Consider the following 16,766-nt stretch of genomic DNA (forward strand, 5'->3'; position numbering starts at 1 on the left):
AAGAAGAGGGGGGGGTGTCAAACTATTCTCCAAAGCACCAGAAGGCAGGAGAAGAAGCAACAGATGGAAACTCATCAAGGAGAGAAGCAACCTGGAAATAAGAAGGCAATTTCCTAACAGTGAGGACAATTCACCCCTGGAACGGCTGGCCTTCAGAAGTTGTGGGTGGTCCATCACTGGAGGCTTTCAACAAAAGATTGGACAGCCATTTGATTGGGCTGGTATAAAGCAGGGGTAGGCAACCTTGGCTCTTTTATGACTCAACTCCTGCTGGCTCAGGAATTCTGGGAGTTGAAGTCCACGAGTCATCAAAGAGCCAAGGTTGCCTTAAGGTCTTCTGCTTGAGCAGGGGGTTGGACTAGAAGACCACCGAGGTCCCTTTCAGCCCTGGGATTCTGTGTTCTACCTTCTACCCCAGCCAGGATGCCAGGCTGCCCATGCAAGAATGGTTTTCCTTCCCAAGCAAAGGAAAGGAAAGACAGGGCCCAACCAGTAGCAGCTCAGCTCCCTGAGAATGGGGGGAGGGGGGGCTGAAGGAGGACTGGAGTCAGCCCCTGTGGCTGGTGGTCATCTTATTTGGAGATACCCCCAAAGGAGGGTCACCATAGATCCCCCCCAAAGTGCATATGCACGTTGCAAAGCCATTATTTGGATTCAGGGGCAGAGTGCAGGATTCGTCCAGGAAGCTTTGGCCTGCATGTCTAGATTCGCACTCAGCTCACCTCCCTTTTGGGAGCTGCACCGGTGGTTGATTTGCTTCCGGGTCCAATTCAAGGTGCTGGTTGTCACCTTTAATGCCCCACGTGGCCCTGAAGGCCCATCTTTCCCCAGCTGCTGACCCACCAGAGCAGGCAGGCAGGCAACGTTAGGGGTCCCCTCCCTTGAGGAGGTTCATCTGGTGGGGCCAGGAGGAGGTCCTTCTCTGTGGTGGCTTGCAGCAGCAACAACCACAACCACAACAACAATAATAATAAGTTGGAAGGGACCTTGGAGGTCATCTAGTCCAACCTCCTGCTCAGGCAGGAAACCCTATACCACTTCATACCAATATCTGTCCAGTCTCTTCTTAAAAGCTTCCAGTGTTGGAGCATTCACCGCTTCTGGAGGAAGGTGGTTCCACTGGTTAATTGTTCTGGCTGTCAGGAAGTTCCTCCTTAGATCCAGGTTGCTTCTCTCCTTGATGAGTTTCCATCCATCACTTCTTGTCCTGCCTTCAGGGGCTTTGGAGAATAGCTTGACTCCCTCTTCTTTGGGGCAGCCCCAGCTCTCTGCGGATCATCATCCCTGCAGAGACTGGTCCCCACTTGGACGCTCTTCCAAAAGGTGCTGAAGTCGGGGGGCCCTGGGGGGAGGCCCCCAAATGGGTGGCTGGATTGCTGCTGGGGGGGTGGTGGTGTAGATGGGGTTCACTGGGTTTTGCTTCTATAAGCCACTTGCAGTCACTGTGAGTTGGGCGGCCATAGACGTTTTCTTAATAAATAAATTTAGACAAAGGCCCCTTCCCTTACTCAAAACAGCTGGTCTGGAAAGAGTCAGACTGCTGAAACATCCAGATATTCTGATTTTTTCCCCTCCCCATTTTTGGAAGGTAAGCAACATCCTACAAAGAAAGGAGCGGAAGGCAGCAGGGGAGGAGGAAAAAAAAAGAAACGAACGAACTCTGATTCCCGGTCATTTTATCTCCTGGGCTGCTCCATCACTTTCGGTCCTTGCAAACCATCCAGGTTTCCACCATATGACACGCAGCGCGCGCGCACACACACACACACACACACACACACACACCACTTGGCCTTGTGTGTCTAAAGTTCTTGCCTCCCTCTGGCAGAGTTGTGGAGATGGAGATGCCACCAGAGGCCATCTAGTCCCACCCTCTGCAACGTGCCCTTTCCTTCTTGGGCCCTCTCCTCTTGCTTACTGTTGTTGTTGTTAGTTGCAAAGTCATGTCCAACCCATCAAGACCCCATGGACAACGTTCCTCCAGGCCTTCCTGTCCTCTACCATCTTTTGGAGTCCATTTAGGCTCACGCCTACTGCTTCAGGGACTCCATCCAGCCACCTCATTCTCTGTCGTCCCCTTCTTCTATTGCCCTCGATCTTTCCCAGCATTAGGCTCTTCTCCAGTGAATCCTTCCTTCTCATTAGATGGCCAAAGGATTTGAGTTTCCGCTTCAGGATCTGGCCTTCTAAAGAGCAGTCAGGGTGGATCTCCTCTAGGACTGACCGGTTGGATCGCCTTGCAGTCCAAGGGACTCGCAGGAGTCTTCTCCAGCACCAGAGTTCAAAGGCCTCAATTCTTTGGCGCTCGGCCTTTCTTATGGTCCAACTTTCACTGCCATACATTGCAACTGGGAAGACCGTAGCCTTGACTATACGCACTTTTGTTGACAGGGTGATGTCTCTGCTTTTTAGTGCGCTTACTACCCACCCCTCAAAGGTTGTGACTCCTACCACTCTCCGTTTACTTCTATGTTTCTCCCAACACACCCAATGCTGATTGGCAGAGTTAAGGGTCCTGCTTAGTTTGCGTTGGAAGTTGACTTCCAGATGCTTCACTCATGGGACACATTGGAACTATGAAGTCCTTGCGGGTTGTTCTGCTGCCCTGCTCTACACACACACACACTCTCACACGGCAAGAGTTCTACAGGTGTTTATTCAAACTCCCCCAGACATGTCCTAGGAAAGCACCCCCGTTGCACAGGTCCAGATTCTGAGCTTAGCACGGCAAGAGTCACTGGGTGACTGAGTCCAATGGGCACACACAAAATCCAGGACTTGAACACATCAGAATGCATAGCAGAAGGACACAAGGCGTGGAACTGGGCACATGGCTCCTCCAGCAATGCTCAAGTCCTCAGGGCAGGAATAACAAGGCCACTCCAGTGCAGCCCTTCATGCAAGGTGAGGTTGCCTCCTCATGAATAGTCTAGCTGACAGGCATTGTGCCTGCCTCCTCTCTGCTCTCTGTCCTTGGATCATCGGAAGAAGGTGTGGATCCACCTCCTGCTCCTCATTGCTAATGGGAGGCAGCTGCTCCTGCTCCTCACCTGGAGCCTCCTGGCCAACTTGCTGCAGCTGTGGCTCCCCTCCCTCAGCCTGTGGCTTGTCCGAGGGACCCAGCTGAGGCTGCTCCCTCAGGCTAGCATTTTCCCAGCCCCCATCCTGACCTGGTGCCGTGCTTTGCTCTGCAGGCTCAAACTCACCCTCCTCCTTATCCTCCTCTTCTGAACTCGCATCTGGAGAGGGGTCCAGGGCCGGATCCGTGACAGTCGTGTGAGTGGTGAGATCTGTGCCACACCTGGAAAAACATCAGGAAAGATCTCGAAGGAGTGGTTTGCAAGCACTGAGACAGGAGCAAGCTAATTGCCCGAAACCAGCATCGCCTTGCTAAAAACTGGCTGGGTCAGATGGACTTTTCTGTTTTTTTTTGTTTTTTTTTTTACAGGGTGACCCAGATTAGGAGAGCAGGGAAATGCTGTGGATGTCCTTGTGCAGAGACTGGAGCCTCGCGAAAAGGAAATAACACTTCACACGAAGTATTTGTTCTGCTTTATAAAAACCCTAGTGAGGCCACACCTGGAATACTGTACTGCAGCCAATTTTGGTCACAAAAAAAGATGTGGAGAGTTTGGAAAAAAAAATCAGAAAAGAGCCACTAAGATGATCCAAGGCCTGGAGACTCAAACATACGAAGAACTGCCGCGGGACTTGGCTTTGGCCAGTCTAAAGAAAAGAAGAAAGAGGGGAGACGTTCCACTATTTGAGGGGCTGCCACAAAGAAGACGAGGGGGTCACGTTATTCTCCAAAGCACCAGAGGGATGGACGAGAAACAATGGATGGAAACTGACCAAAGAGAGAAGCAATTTGGAGTTAAGGAGAAACTTCCTGACAGTCAGGACAATCAACCAGTGGAACCGCTTGCCACCAGAAACCGTGGGTGCTGCATCAATGGAGGCTTTTAAGAAGAGGCTAGAGCTAGACATTCCCCTGTCTGAGATGGTACAGGTTCTCCTGCTTGAGCAAGGGGCTGGACTAGAAGACCTCCAAGGTCCCTTCCAGCTCTATTCTATTCCAATGTGGGATGGCTGGGTGACCGCACCTGACAGGCGATCCTCGGTGTCTCCACGGAAGGAGTATCTGGGGCGGGAGCTGAGGGGTTTCTCCCGGGCCCAGGGGTCTTCAGAGACGAGGGACTCAAAAGATGTGAATTGCACTTGTAAGTCACTGCAAGCCTGAGCCTCATCCAAACACGGGTAGTTCTTGATTTACGGCCATTCATTGAGCGACTATTCAAAGTTAAAACAGCACCGGAAAAATTGATGTGACTCTTTTGATCTCTTACGGCCGTGGAGGCATCCCCAGGGTCACGTGATCAAAATTCAGACAACCGACTCTTATTTACGACCTTTCTGCCATGGTTGTTAAGTGAATCACTGCAGTTGTTAAATTCGTATGTTGCTAAGCGAGACAGGTTGTGAATTCTGCCCCATTTTACGACCTTTCCTGCCACGGCTGTTAAGTGAATCACTGCAGTTGTTAAATTGGTAACCTGGTTGTTAAGTGAATCCCGCTCCCCCCCCCCCATTGACTGTGCTGGTCAGAAGGTCGCAAAAGGGGGTCACGTGACTCCAGGATGCTGCAACCGTCATAAATACAAGACAGTGGACAAGCATCCAAATTGGGATCACGTGATCAGGGGGAGGCTGCAATGGCCGTGTGGGAAAATGGTCATAAGTCAGTTTTTTCAGTGACGTAACTCTGAATGGTCACTAGATGAACTGTTGTAAGTCGAGGACTGCCTGTACAAGGTCAAGATCCGGTGAAGCGGCATAACCGCTTCTGCTCAGGCCAGACCAGGAGGCTTATGTAGGCATACAAGTAGTCCTTGACTTACGGCCGCAGGGCCAGGACTTCGGTTCCTAAGTGAGGTGGCTGATGAGCTCTGCCTGAATTGGGGACCCTTTTTTTGCCGGGGTTCAAGCCTGTCACTGCAGTCGTTAGGCGATTGTGGCCATCAGGTTAAGTGGTCATTAACAGAGTAGGAGGGGACCCTGGGGGGGGGGTCTTCTCCAACACCAGAGGCTTTCAAGAAGAGACTGGACAGTCCCTTGTCTGAGATGGCGTAGGTTCCCCTGCTCGAGCAGGGGGCTGGACTAGATGACCTCCAAGGTCCCTTCCAGCTCCTGCTCTCCTCTCCTCTCCTCCACTCCACTCCACTCCACCCCATTGCTCAAGCAGGAGACCCTTTACCATCGCAGACAAGTGGCTGTCCAGTCTCTTCTTAAAAACCTCCAGTGTTGGAGCATTCACAACTTCTGGTGGCCAGCTGTTCCACTGGTTAATTGTCCTCACAGTTAGGAATTTCCTCCTTAGTTCCAGGTTGCTCTTCTCCTTGATGAGTTTCCATCTGCTGCTTCCTGACCTGCCTTCTGGTGCTTTGGAGAACAGGTGGAACCCCCCCTCCCCCCTTCTTTGGGGCAGCCCCTTAAGTGGCTCCATTGAGTGAGTCCTGCTTCGTCTCTGGATTTTTGCTTGTCGGAAGCTGGCTGGGAAAGCTGCAAATGGCGACTGCTTTTCCCTGTGACAGCTGTGCAACTGTGGCCCATACGCACCAGTTGCCAAATGCCCTCATTTTGATCACTTGACCGTGAGGATGCTGTAGAGATCATAAGTGAGAGGACTGGCTGCAAGTCACTTTTTCAGCGCTGTTGTCCTTTCAAACGGCCACTAAACGAATGGTGGTAACTTGAGGACTGCAGTGCAACACAAGACAGAGCTCAAAGGGCTGGGGACGCTGCTGAGCAGAGCAGCCGAGAGGGTGAGGAGCTTGGAGGCTGTGGTGGTGTTACATTTCAGGTACTGCACAAACCAGATTGCCGAGTGCGCCTTTGGTGTTGACAAAAGGGAGGCTTGTGGTGTAAATTATGCTCTCCTAGAGTGCGGAGCCAATTATACACAAACTTATCTCCTTTCCGCATCTATAGGTGGCAAGGATATTATTTGCAGTACTTAATCAAGGCTACCAATAATTCCCCTTTTGTCTCTGTCCCGAACTGCCCGTTCCCCTCCATCTCCCCCTCTTCCTTTCCCGCTGCAGGGGAAACAGCCCGGTCTCTGCTGGTCTGTGACAGGCCTCGGTAAGACCACACTACGTCCAGTTTTGGTCACCACTTTGTAGAAAAGATGTCGAGACTCTAGAAAGCGTGCAGGGAAGAGCAGTGCAGAGGATCAGTGGGGTGGAGGCTAAACATGCGAAGAACGGAGTTCCACCGATTGATTTTTCTCACCATCAGCAAACTCCTTAATTCCAGGTTGCCATCCGTTGCTTCTGGTCCAGGGGCTTTGGAGGAGGGGTCCCCAACCTCTGGTCCGTGGACCGGTACCGGGCCGCGGCATGCCAGCAAGCGGTCTGCACAAACAGGCAAAGCCCCACTGCGGGATGCAGGCAGCACACAGAACGACGCACCCTCCGGTCCATGGGAAAAACTTCCTCTCCACGGAAGCGGTGGTCCCTGGTGACCCAAAGACTGGGGGCCTCTGCTTTGGAGAACAGGTGGACCCCCCCTTTTCTTTGGGGCAGCCCCTGAGATATTGGAGCACTGCTACTACAGGTGTTCCTTGACTAAGGACCACAGCTGAGCCCAAATTTTATGTTGCTCAGTGAGAAATTTGTTAAATGAGTTTTGCCCCCTTTCGCGACTTTTTTTTTTTTTGCCCCGTTTGTTAAGTGAATCACTGCAGTTGTTAAATTAGTGATGCTGTTGCGAAGTGAATCGGGCTTCCCTGTGGACTTTGCTTGTCAGAAGGTCACAAGAGGGGGTCACGTCACACACACACACACACACACACACACACACACACACACACTCACACACATGGGACTCTGCAACCGTCAAAACTATGAGTCAGTTGCCAAGCATCCGAATGTAAATCACAATGATCCTGGGAATGCTGCAATGGTCCTAACTGAAAAATGGTCCTATTTCACTTTTTTCAGTGCTGTTGTAACTTCAAATGGTCACTAAATAGACCGTCGTAAGTCAAGGACTGCCTGTATGTCATCTGTGGCGCTTCTTTTGGCTAGACACTCCCAATTCCTGCAACCGTTCTTCATAAAACATTTTACCCTTGCTCAGATCCTTGAAGTTTAATTTATTATCTTTTATTTTATTTATTTTATTTTAAATTTACTTTAATTTACTTTAATCTTGCCCAGATCCTCAAAATGTTCCCCTGAACTTGCTCCAGTTTGCGACTGTCCTGGAGGGTGACGGAGGTGCCCAGAACTGGATGGAGACCCCAAGTGACCAGACACGTGGAAACCGTGGCTTCTCTAATCTAGAGTAATTAACAGAGTAACCGACTAACAGAGTGGGAAGGGACCCTGGAGGTCTTCTAGTCCAACCCCCTGCTCAAGCAGGGCACTCTTACAGACTCATAGAATAACAGAGTGGAAAGGGACCCTGGAGGTCTTCTATTCTGACCCCCTGCTCAGGCAGGAAACCTTGAAGCCAGTGGAATTACTCAAGAGCAAGCGTGTCAAGGCTTGGCCACTTTAAGACCTGTGGACTTCAGTTCCCAGAATTCCCCAGCCAGCCTTTCAGGGGTCATCCAAGCCCATATGAACCCATTTAGCCATCGACTCACCCAGCCCAGATTTCACCACTTAATTAACTCTCGGGAGATTTTTATTGTCCGTAAATAGACTCAGGTGATTTATTGGGCTGACATGTTTCCCACCACGCTTGGGTAACAGCTGGCGAGGATCCAGAGCAAGTAAGCAGACTGAAGGGTGTACTATTTGTACTTCACAGAGAACACGTAAAGGTATAAAAAAAGGGAAATTGGAAGGGGCACTGAAGTAAATGATAAAATGGATTAGCAGTTAGCAATCTCGAAGGGTGGGGCCAACGGGGAGGGCGACAAGCCAGAGGCCAAGAGGAAAAGGGATTGGCATGCTGGGAAGTCAGGACTTGGGGGAGGGGCGGGGGGAAGGGGAAGGGGGCCCCCTCCCAAAGAATGTCCCCTGCAGATTTCCCAGGTTGCAAATCCCTCCTTTTGGGAGCTGCATCCAGCCATCACCAGGTCTTCATGGATGACGTTCCCTGGTTGGGTCATGGAACGTCTGCAAGGAAACCACCCAGCTCATCAAGGCCCCACACTCCTCCTCCTCCTCCTCCTGGCAAACCTCCACCCCCTTCTAGCACTGATGATGTAAGCTAGCTGGGTCATGAAACGTCTGCAGGAAACCCACCCAGCTCAGAGAGCACTGAGGACCCCACAGTCCTCCTCCTCCTCCTCCTCCTCCTCCTCCTCCTCCTCCTCCTCCTCCTCCTCCTCCTCCCTTTTAGCACTGATGATGTTACCTAGTGTGGTGATGAAACATTCCCAAAGATTCCTTCTACTCAGCCGTGTCTTCTGCTTTCCTCCCCCCTCCCCCCCCACACACTTTGCCTTCTCTGACTGGCAGTGAGTCTCCAGGAGGTTAGGCCCCTTCCCCACCCCCTTGCCCGCTGATCCTCTTGAACCCCTGTGCCCCGAATCCCAGGTGCCCAGTGGTCCTCTCTCCCTTCCCCCCGCCCCCCCGAGGGTGGCCGTCTCCTGTCTTCCTTCTCCACTAGAGCTGGACCTTCCTCGGGGGCCACTGCCCATGGGCCACTGCCAGAAGAGCGTCTTCATCTGTGAGGGCCGGGGGGGGGGGGGAGAGACCGATTGTGCCCCCAGGGGGAAGAGCGGGTGCTGGGGAGCGTCCGGCCAGGAAATGCCTCTTGGGAAAGTCCGACCTTGCCGGGAGCTTCTTATCACCGGCAGCTGAAGAGGGCCGAGGAAGGAGAAACCTGGGCGGACTTTGCCAGAACGGATCGAAAGTCCAGCAGGCAAGGGAAGCGGGGAAGGAGCCACTTCTGGCTCTGCACTCCCACTGCGGGGGGGGGGCACGGAAACGTCAGAGCCCCTCCTCAGGGCCGCAGGGCTGGGTGCAGGCTGGCAGGGGGGCCCCGGGAGGCTGCCCTTCGCCCAGCCTTCCCCAAAGGCTTCTGGGGCTGCTCCGGGCCTTGGCTGGGAGACGGGCGTTCCCGTGGCCAGCCACGTTAACTGGTGGGGGGGTTCCTGAAGGTCAGACGGCCCCCCCGCTCCTTCAAATGCCGTTTTCTTCCTGCCTGCTGCTTCCGCTTCACCGTCCACAGAGAGTCCTTGACTTACGACCACAGCTCGCACCAGCACGCTCATTTCTAAGCAGGGCAGATGCTGAGTGAGTTACATCTTTTTTTTTGGCATCTGATTTTACAACCGTTTTTCCATGGGTACGAAGGGATGCGCTACGGTTGTTATGTGGATCACGTGGTTGTTAAGTGAGTCCGACTCCACCCCACCCCCCATTGATTTTGCTTCTTGGAAGCCTTTTGGGCCACCGGACACTTCAGCCATTGTAAGTTTGTTGGTTGCCAAGCACCCAAATTTGATCCCGTGACTGCAGGGAGACTACGACGGTCGTAAGTGTGGGGACTGGTCATAAGTCAAGTTTCAAGTTTCAAGTTTTATTTAATTTGTATACCGCCCTTCTCCTTGGTAGGGACTCAGGGCGGTTCACAGGGCATATATAAAAAAGACAATACAAAAATTAAAAAAGATTAAACCCATGCCCAGTTAAAAACCGTAATACAAATCTAAAACGACAAATTAAAACCCATAATCCCCCGTCAAGCCAGACCAGCCATTTCAAATAGGTGGGTCTTCAGGCCACGACGGAAAGTTCGGAGGTCTGATGCCGTCCGGAGCTCCACCGGCAGTTGGTTCCATAATGCCGGAGCGCCCACAGAGAAGGCCCTCCCCCTGGGGGCCACCAGTCGGCATTCCCTGACCGGAGGCACCCTGAGGAGGCCCTCTCTGTGGGAACGCACAGGGCGGAGGGGAGTTGATGCCGGCAGCAGGTGGTCCCCGAGGTATTCCGGACCCATGCCATGTAAGGACTTAAAGATCGTAACCAAAACCTTGAACCTCACCCGAAAGTCACTTATTTTGGTGCCATTGTAACTTCAAACGGTCACGAAAAGAATGGTCAAGGGCTACCTATAACAGGGGTCTTCAAACTTGGGCCTATTATGACTTGTGGACTTCAACCCCCAGAATTCCTCAGCCTGGCTGAGGAATTCTGGGAGTTGAAGTCCAGAAGTCATAAAAGGGCCATGTTTGAAGACCCCTAACTTACAGTACATGGCGAAGCTAAGCCTTCTCCATCAGCTGCCCCCACCCCCAAGGAATAGCCTCAACCAACATCTTGGAGTCCTGATGGGGGGGAATAAGCGGGCTCCGGAGAGTCAGGCCCTGGATTTCGGGGCTGCCTGGGACCCCCAATAGCAAAAGTATTTCTGAGCCAGAGCTGAGAGGCTGCCTTCCTAAGGGGCAGCCATTCCGCCTCCACTGCTTCAGGGACCAGGGTAGACTATGCTGGTGAGAAGAGGCTCTACGCTGGGCCAAAACCGCGCCTTGAGCTTGGCTGAAGGTGGGGATGGAGTGGGGGAAACCTCCTTTGCCAAAAGCCGTCAAGTTGAAGGGGAGCTGGGTCGGCACTGTGGAGTTGGACTCGATGACTGAATGCACAGGGGTAGAGCAGGTGCCACCTGGCTCAGTAGCAGCAGCTGTGAGAGAGATCTCGGAGTCCGAGTGGACGATCCCTTAAACAGGAGCCATCCGTGTGCTGCAGCTGCCAAAAAAGCCAACACAATCCTGAGTTCTATAAACAGAGGGATAGAATCAAGATCGTGTGAAGGGTTAATACCGCTTTACAAGGCCTTGGTAAGGCCACACTCGGAATACGGCATCCAGTTTTGGTCACCACAATATAAAAAAGACGTTGAGACTCTGGAAAGAGTGCAGAGAAGAGCCACAAAGAGGATCAGGGGACTGGAGGCTAAAACATACAAGGAACGGTTGCAGGAATTGGGTCTGTCTAGTCTAAGGAAGAGAAGGACCAGGGGGGACATGGTAGCCATATTCCAATACTGTCTTTGAGGGGCTGCCCCAAAGAAATTGGGGGCGGGGTGGGTGGGTTTCACCTATTCTCCAAAGCACCGGAAGGCAGGACAAGAACATTTTGCAATGGAAGCAACGGATGGAAACTGATCAAGGAGAGACGCAACCCGGAACTAAGGAGAAACTTCCCGACAGTGGGAACGATTAACCAGTGGAAAGACCTGCCTCCAGAAGTTGTGGGTGCTGCATCCCTGGAGGTTTTTAAGAGGAGACTGGACAACCATTTGGCTGAAATGGTGCAGGGTCTCCTGCTTGAGCAGGGGGCTGGACTAGATGACCTCCAAGGTCCCTTCCGACTCTGTTATTCTCTCTCCAAGGTCCCTTCTGACTCATGATCCCACTCTCCAGTGGCATCAGCAGCTGGCATCGGAGTCTGAGGACTGGCGCCGGGCCAACCATCCCAAGGAAAGCAGCCTTTGCTCAATGTTCCACCTTTGCTTGAGAACTGATAACAGCCACCAGAGTCCATTTCTTTTTACAAGCTACAATTACGGTTGTAAACAGCACCAATTGGGTTCATTGGCCAAGTGGGGGGGGGGGGAGGCCACGTCTGGCTCCTCTCAGAGTCACCACCAGCCAGGGCTTCCTCGACAGAACCCACGGCCCACCGGCCGAGAGCTGGAAGGCCCAGCCGGCAAGCTGGGTCTCTGGGTCTTCCCCCCCACACACAGAAATAAGGAATTATTTAATCTAGTGCTTTATGTGGGTCAAAACCAGGACTACGAGTTGTCCCTGGAGGTCTCTGGGCAGCCAAAGTAGGACTAGGGTGTTTTACGTTCACGGCACTAATTTCTGCATTAATTTATAGTCTCCAGGTAGTCTTCAAGGGCGGCTCCACCCAGAACATTTTGCAGTAGTCTAGTCTAAGGTAAAGACGAGGTCGTGACTAACCCTGCCTTCTGTCCCAGTTAAGGCCACAATTGGCACACGAGTCCTAGTGACGGCTTCCACTCCCCCCTTGAGCAACAGGGCCGAGTCCTGGAGGGTATTGAACCCGCTGCTTTCTCAAGAGCCGATGCTCGGAGTGGGTCAGCAGTCGCCCGGCTTCGACTTCCAGGTCTCACAGCCTCCGGGTTGCCGGGAAAGGCCCTCGTAGCCTGGAGGGGGGTGGGTGGTATTTTACAGGTACTCCTCAGCTTACAATCACTCAGCTAGTGAGCCTTTGAAGTTACCATAGCACTGAAAAATAGGACTTACAGCTGGTCCTCACCCTTACGACCGTTGCAGCATCCCCACAACTGGCCTGTGTTGATGAGGGTTGCAGCATCCCAGGGGGTCCCGTGACCCCCGTTTGCGACCTTCCCAGCCGGCTTCCGACAAGCAAAGTCAATAGGGGGAGCTGGGTTCACTTAATGACCGTACATTTCAGTTAACTACCGCAGTGACTCGCTTAGCAACGGTGCCAGAAAAGGTCCTAAAATCAGATGCAACTTATTTAACAATGAAACTTCTGGGCCCAGTTCCAGCCGTAAGTTGGGGACTACCCGGATCGGCAAAACCCAATGGGGAAGTCCAATTCACTTAACAACCTTGCAACTAACTTAACAACAGTGATTCACTTAGCAACTGTGGGAAGAAAGGTTGTAAAATGGGGCAAAACTTAACAACTCTCTTGTTTATCAACAGAAATTTTGCACTCTGTTGTGGTACTAACTTGAGGACCATCTAAACCAGACATGTCAAACACAAGGCCTGGGGGCCAGATCCGGCCCGTGAAGTGGTTTCATGCGGCCCGCGAAGCCATCCTGGAAACAGTGAGGGAACGGCCCCCACTGCCTTGGCCCCAGCCCAGAGACCCTCCTCCTGCCAGAGACCCTCAGATCTGCCCCACTCCTGCCCAGGCCCCCATAGGCACCCTTGATGCGAACCATGTAGAGCTGGCCACGCCCACCCAGTAGGCCATACGCACTCTAGCCACGCCCACCCAGTAGGCCACGCCCACCCGGGCCACACCCACCCGGGCCCCTGAGGGTAACCGCAATGCTGATGCGGCCCTCCATGAAATTGAGTTTGACACCCCTGATCTAAACCAAGGGTGGGGAACCTCGGCTCTTTTATGACTCGTGGACTTCAACTCCCAGAATTCCTGAGCCAGCCAAGCTGAGGGAAAAGGGAGAGGTTTCCAAGCTGAGCCATGCTGGCTCAGGAATTCTGGGAGTTGACGTCCACCAGTCATCAAGGAGGCCATAGTTCCCCACACTGGCTCAGGAATTCTGGGAGTTGAAGTCCATCAGTCATAAAAGGGCCATGGTTCCTTATGATGGCTCAGGAATCCTGGGAGCTGAAGTCCACCAGTCATAAAAGAGCCAAGGTTCCCACACCCCTGATTTAAACAGTCCTGGAGAAATGGCTGCCCAATCTCTTCTCCAAAACCTCCAGTGATGGAGCTTCACCATGCTTGAAGGGAAGCTGTTCCATCCCATCCCCTCCGGGATGCAGCCCCCACTTGGACACAGGGCAGAGCAATTTTGGGCCGAGAATGAGCCCTTTGACCAGTCCACCTCTGGGCAGGCGGTGGCAGGAGGCCCGGCCATCAGGTCGCAGGGCTTTCTGGACAAGAGAGGGAGCCTCTTAGAGCTGCAGCTGTTTCAAGGAATCCAGATGCTTCCTTGGTAGAGTCTGGGAGGAGAAGAGCAGGCGCCTGGCTGCCCTCTAGTGTCTGCTTGGGGCAGTGCCAGCACCTTTGGCAAAGCAGCTGCCCCAACCAGCCCCCCACTGTCTAGTGGGGGTGCAAAGAGAGATGCCCCTCCCTTCTTGAGGGCAAAGTCCCCTGCCAGGAGAGCCCCTTTCCCTTCCAAGGCCTTGTTTGCCCCTCTGGGCAATGCTGAGTGCTCAAGCAGGGGACCCCAGACCATCTCAGACAAGTGGTTGCCCAGCCTCTTCTTAAAAGTCTCCAGTGATGGAGCGCCCACAACTTCTGGAGGCAGGTAGTTCCACTGGCTAATTGTCCTCACTGTCGGGAAATTTCTCCTTAATTCTAGGCTGAATCTCTCCTTGATTAGTTTCCATCCATCGTTTCTTGTCTCTGGTGCTTTGGAAAATAAGTTGACCCCCCCCTCTTCTTTGTGGCAGCCCCTTTCGCTGCAAACGGAGTCGTGGGTCTTTCTTTTCTAAACGCCCAGTCCCAGTTTGGGATAGAAATAGAATAGAGTAGAGTAGAGTAGAGTAGAGTAGAGTAGAGTAGAGTAGAGTAGAGTAGAATGGAATGGAATGGAATGGAATGGAATGTAGAGTAAGAATAGAACGGAACAGAATAGAATGGAAAGGAATCTGGAAGGGACCTTGGAGGTCTTCTAGTCCAGCCCCCTACTCAAGCAGGAGAACTTATACCATCTCAGACAAGTGACTGTCTAGTCTTAAAAACCTCCACTGATGGAAGCGCCCACAATTTCTGGTCGCAGGCTGTTCCACCAGTTAATTGTCCTCACTGTCAGGAAGTTTCTCCTTAATTCCAGGTTGCTTGTCTCCTTGGTCAGTTTCCAGCCATTGTTCTCTGTCCTGCCCTCCGGTGCTTTGGAGAATAGTTTGACCTCCCCCCCTCTTTTTTGTGGCAGCCCCTCAAATACTGGAATGCCGCTATTGTGTCTCCCCTATTTCTTCTTTTCTTTAGACTGGCCAAACCCAAGTCTTGCAGCCGTTCTTCGTATGTTTTGAGTCTCCAGGCCTTGGATCATCTTAGCTGCTCTTCTCTGAATTACTAAGGCTTTACAAAGCAGTACTAATACTTTGCGTGATCTTAATTCTATGCTTCTGTTTATGCAACCCAGGATAGTATTAGCTTTTTTGGCTGCTGCTGCACACGGCTGGCTCCTGGTCAAGTGATCGTCCACCAGGACTCCGAGGTCCTTCTCAAAGCGGCTGTTTTTAACACAGGTCTCGCCCAATCAGTATTTGTGCCTTTGGTTTTTCTTGCCTAAATGTAAATCTTTGCTTTTCTCCACATTAAAACTCATTTTGTTGGATAGGGCCTATTGTACCAGTTTGTCAAGATCTTTTTGGATCCTGAGTTTGTCTTCTGGGGTGTTGGCTACTCCTGCCAGTTTGGTGTCATCTGCAGATTTGATGAGTTCCCCTTCAATTCCCTCATCTGAGCCATTGATGGAGATGTTGAAGACTCCTGGGCCTAAGTCGGAACCTTCTGGTACCCCACTACTCACTTCTCTCCATGTGGATGTAGTGCCCTTGAGGACTACTCGTTGAGTACGGTTTGTCTGCCAGCTACAGATCCATCTGGTGGTGAGCCCCTGGTCCGGGAAGAATGGCCCTTGGACCAGGCATTGCACCCAGTTTGGGTCACCCCAATATAGACTGTGGAAAGGGTGCAGAGAAGAGCAACAAAGATGATCAGGGGACTGGAGACAAAAACATATGAAGAACGGTTGCGGGAACTGGGTAGGCCTAGTTTAGTGAGAAGAAGGACTAGGGGGAACATGATAGCATCTTTCAATATTTGAGGGGCTCCTACAAAGAGGAGGGGGTCAACCTATTCTCAGAAGCGCCTGAAGGCAGGACAAGAAGCAGCGGATGGAAACTAATCAAGGAGAATTAAGGAGAAACTTCCTGACAGTGAGAATAATTAACCAGTGGAACAGCCTGCCACCAGAAGACGTGGGCGCTCCATCACTGGAGGTTTTTAAGAAGAGACTGGAAGCCACTTCTCTGAAATGGTATAGAGTCTCCTGTTTGAGCAGGGGGTTGGACTAGAAGACCTCCAAGGTCCTTCCAGCTCTGTCATTATGTATTCTGATGCCAAAACAGCCTTTTAGTCCTGAACTCCAGGATCCGGGATGTGGGAAGCCACAGAATCCTGATCAGATATGTAGACTTGATTGTCTACAGTTTTACCCTCTTAAGTATGGAATTCTTAACAAAATTCTCTGCTTTACAAGAACATTTTCCTTTTGTTCAAACGCCTTTCTCGCCTACTCAAAAGATGTCCACCAATCAGCTCCTTCAGATTCCTCAACGCTGAACCCAAAACGTAGGAAGATGGCTGACTTTCTATTGCTCGGGACGGCACCGGTGGGAATTGAACAAAGGCTGGCGATTTCTCCTCAGCTTTGTGGAGCTTTCTTGGCAGGAAGTTCTGCAACAGGCTTTCTGGAGTTCTAGCCAGAGCTCAAGGCAATGCTCACCACAACGACCCTGTGAGGTAGGTCGGACAGAGGAAGGGTGATGATCCAAGATCACTCAGGGAGATCCATGCCTGAGGGTGGCCTTCAGTGTTGGGTGTCTGATGCCGGTCCAACACTACCCTGGCTTCCTTCAGGAGACACCTCAGACACTTTGCCCTCAGGCCAGGATGGGCTCCTCTGGGCCTGTCACCAGGGGGCGGTGAATTCTAGTCCCGCATTAGGGATGAAAGCCGCCTGGGTGACTCTGGGCCAATCACCAGGAGACAATGAATTCTAGTCCCGCCTTAGGGATGAAAGCCGGCTGGGTGACTCTGGGCCAATCACCAGGAGACAATGAATTCTAGTCCCGCCTTAGGGATGAAAGCCGGCTGGGTGACTCTGGGCCAATCACCAGGAGACAATGAATTCTAGTCCCGCCTTAGGGATGAAAGCCGGCTGGGTGACTCTGGGCCAATCACCAGGAGACAATGAATTCTACTCCCGCCTTAGGGATGAAAGCCGGCTGGGTGACTCTGGGCCAATCACCAGGAGACAATGAATTCTAGTCCCGCCTTAGGGATGAAAGCCGGCTGGGTGACTCTGGGCCAATCACCAGG

Source organism: Vipera ursinii, assembly GCF_947247035.1.
Source record: "Vipera ursinii genome assembly, chromosome: 1".
Classification (NCBI taxonomy): domain Eukaryota; kingdom Metazoa; phylum Chordata; class Lepidosauria; order Squamata; family Viperidae; genus Vipera; species Vipera ursinii.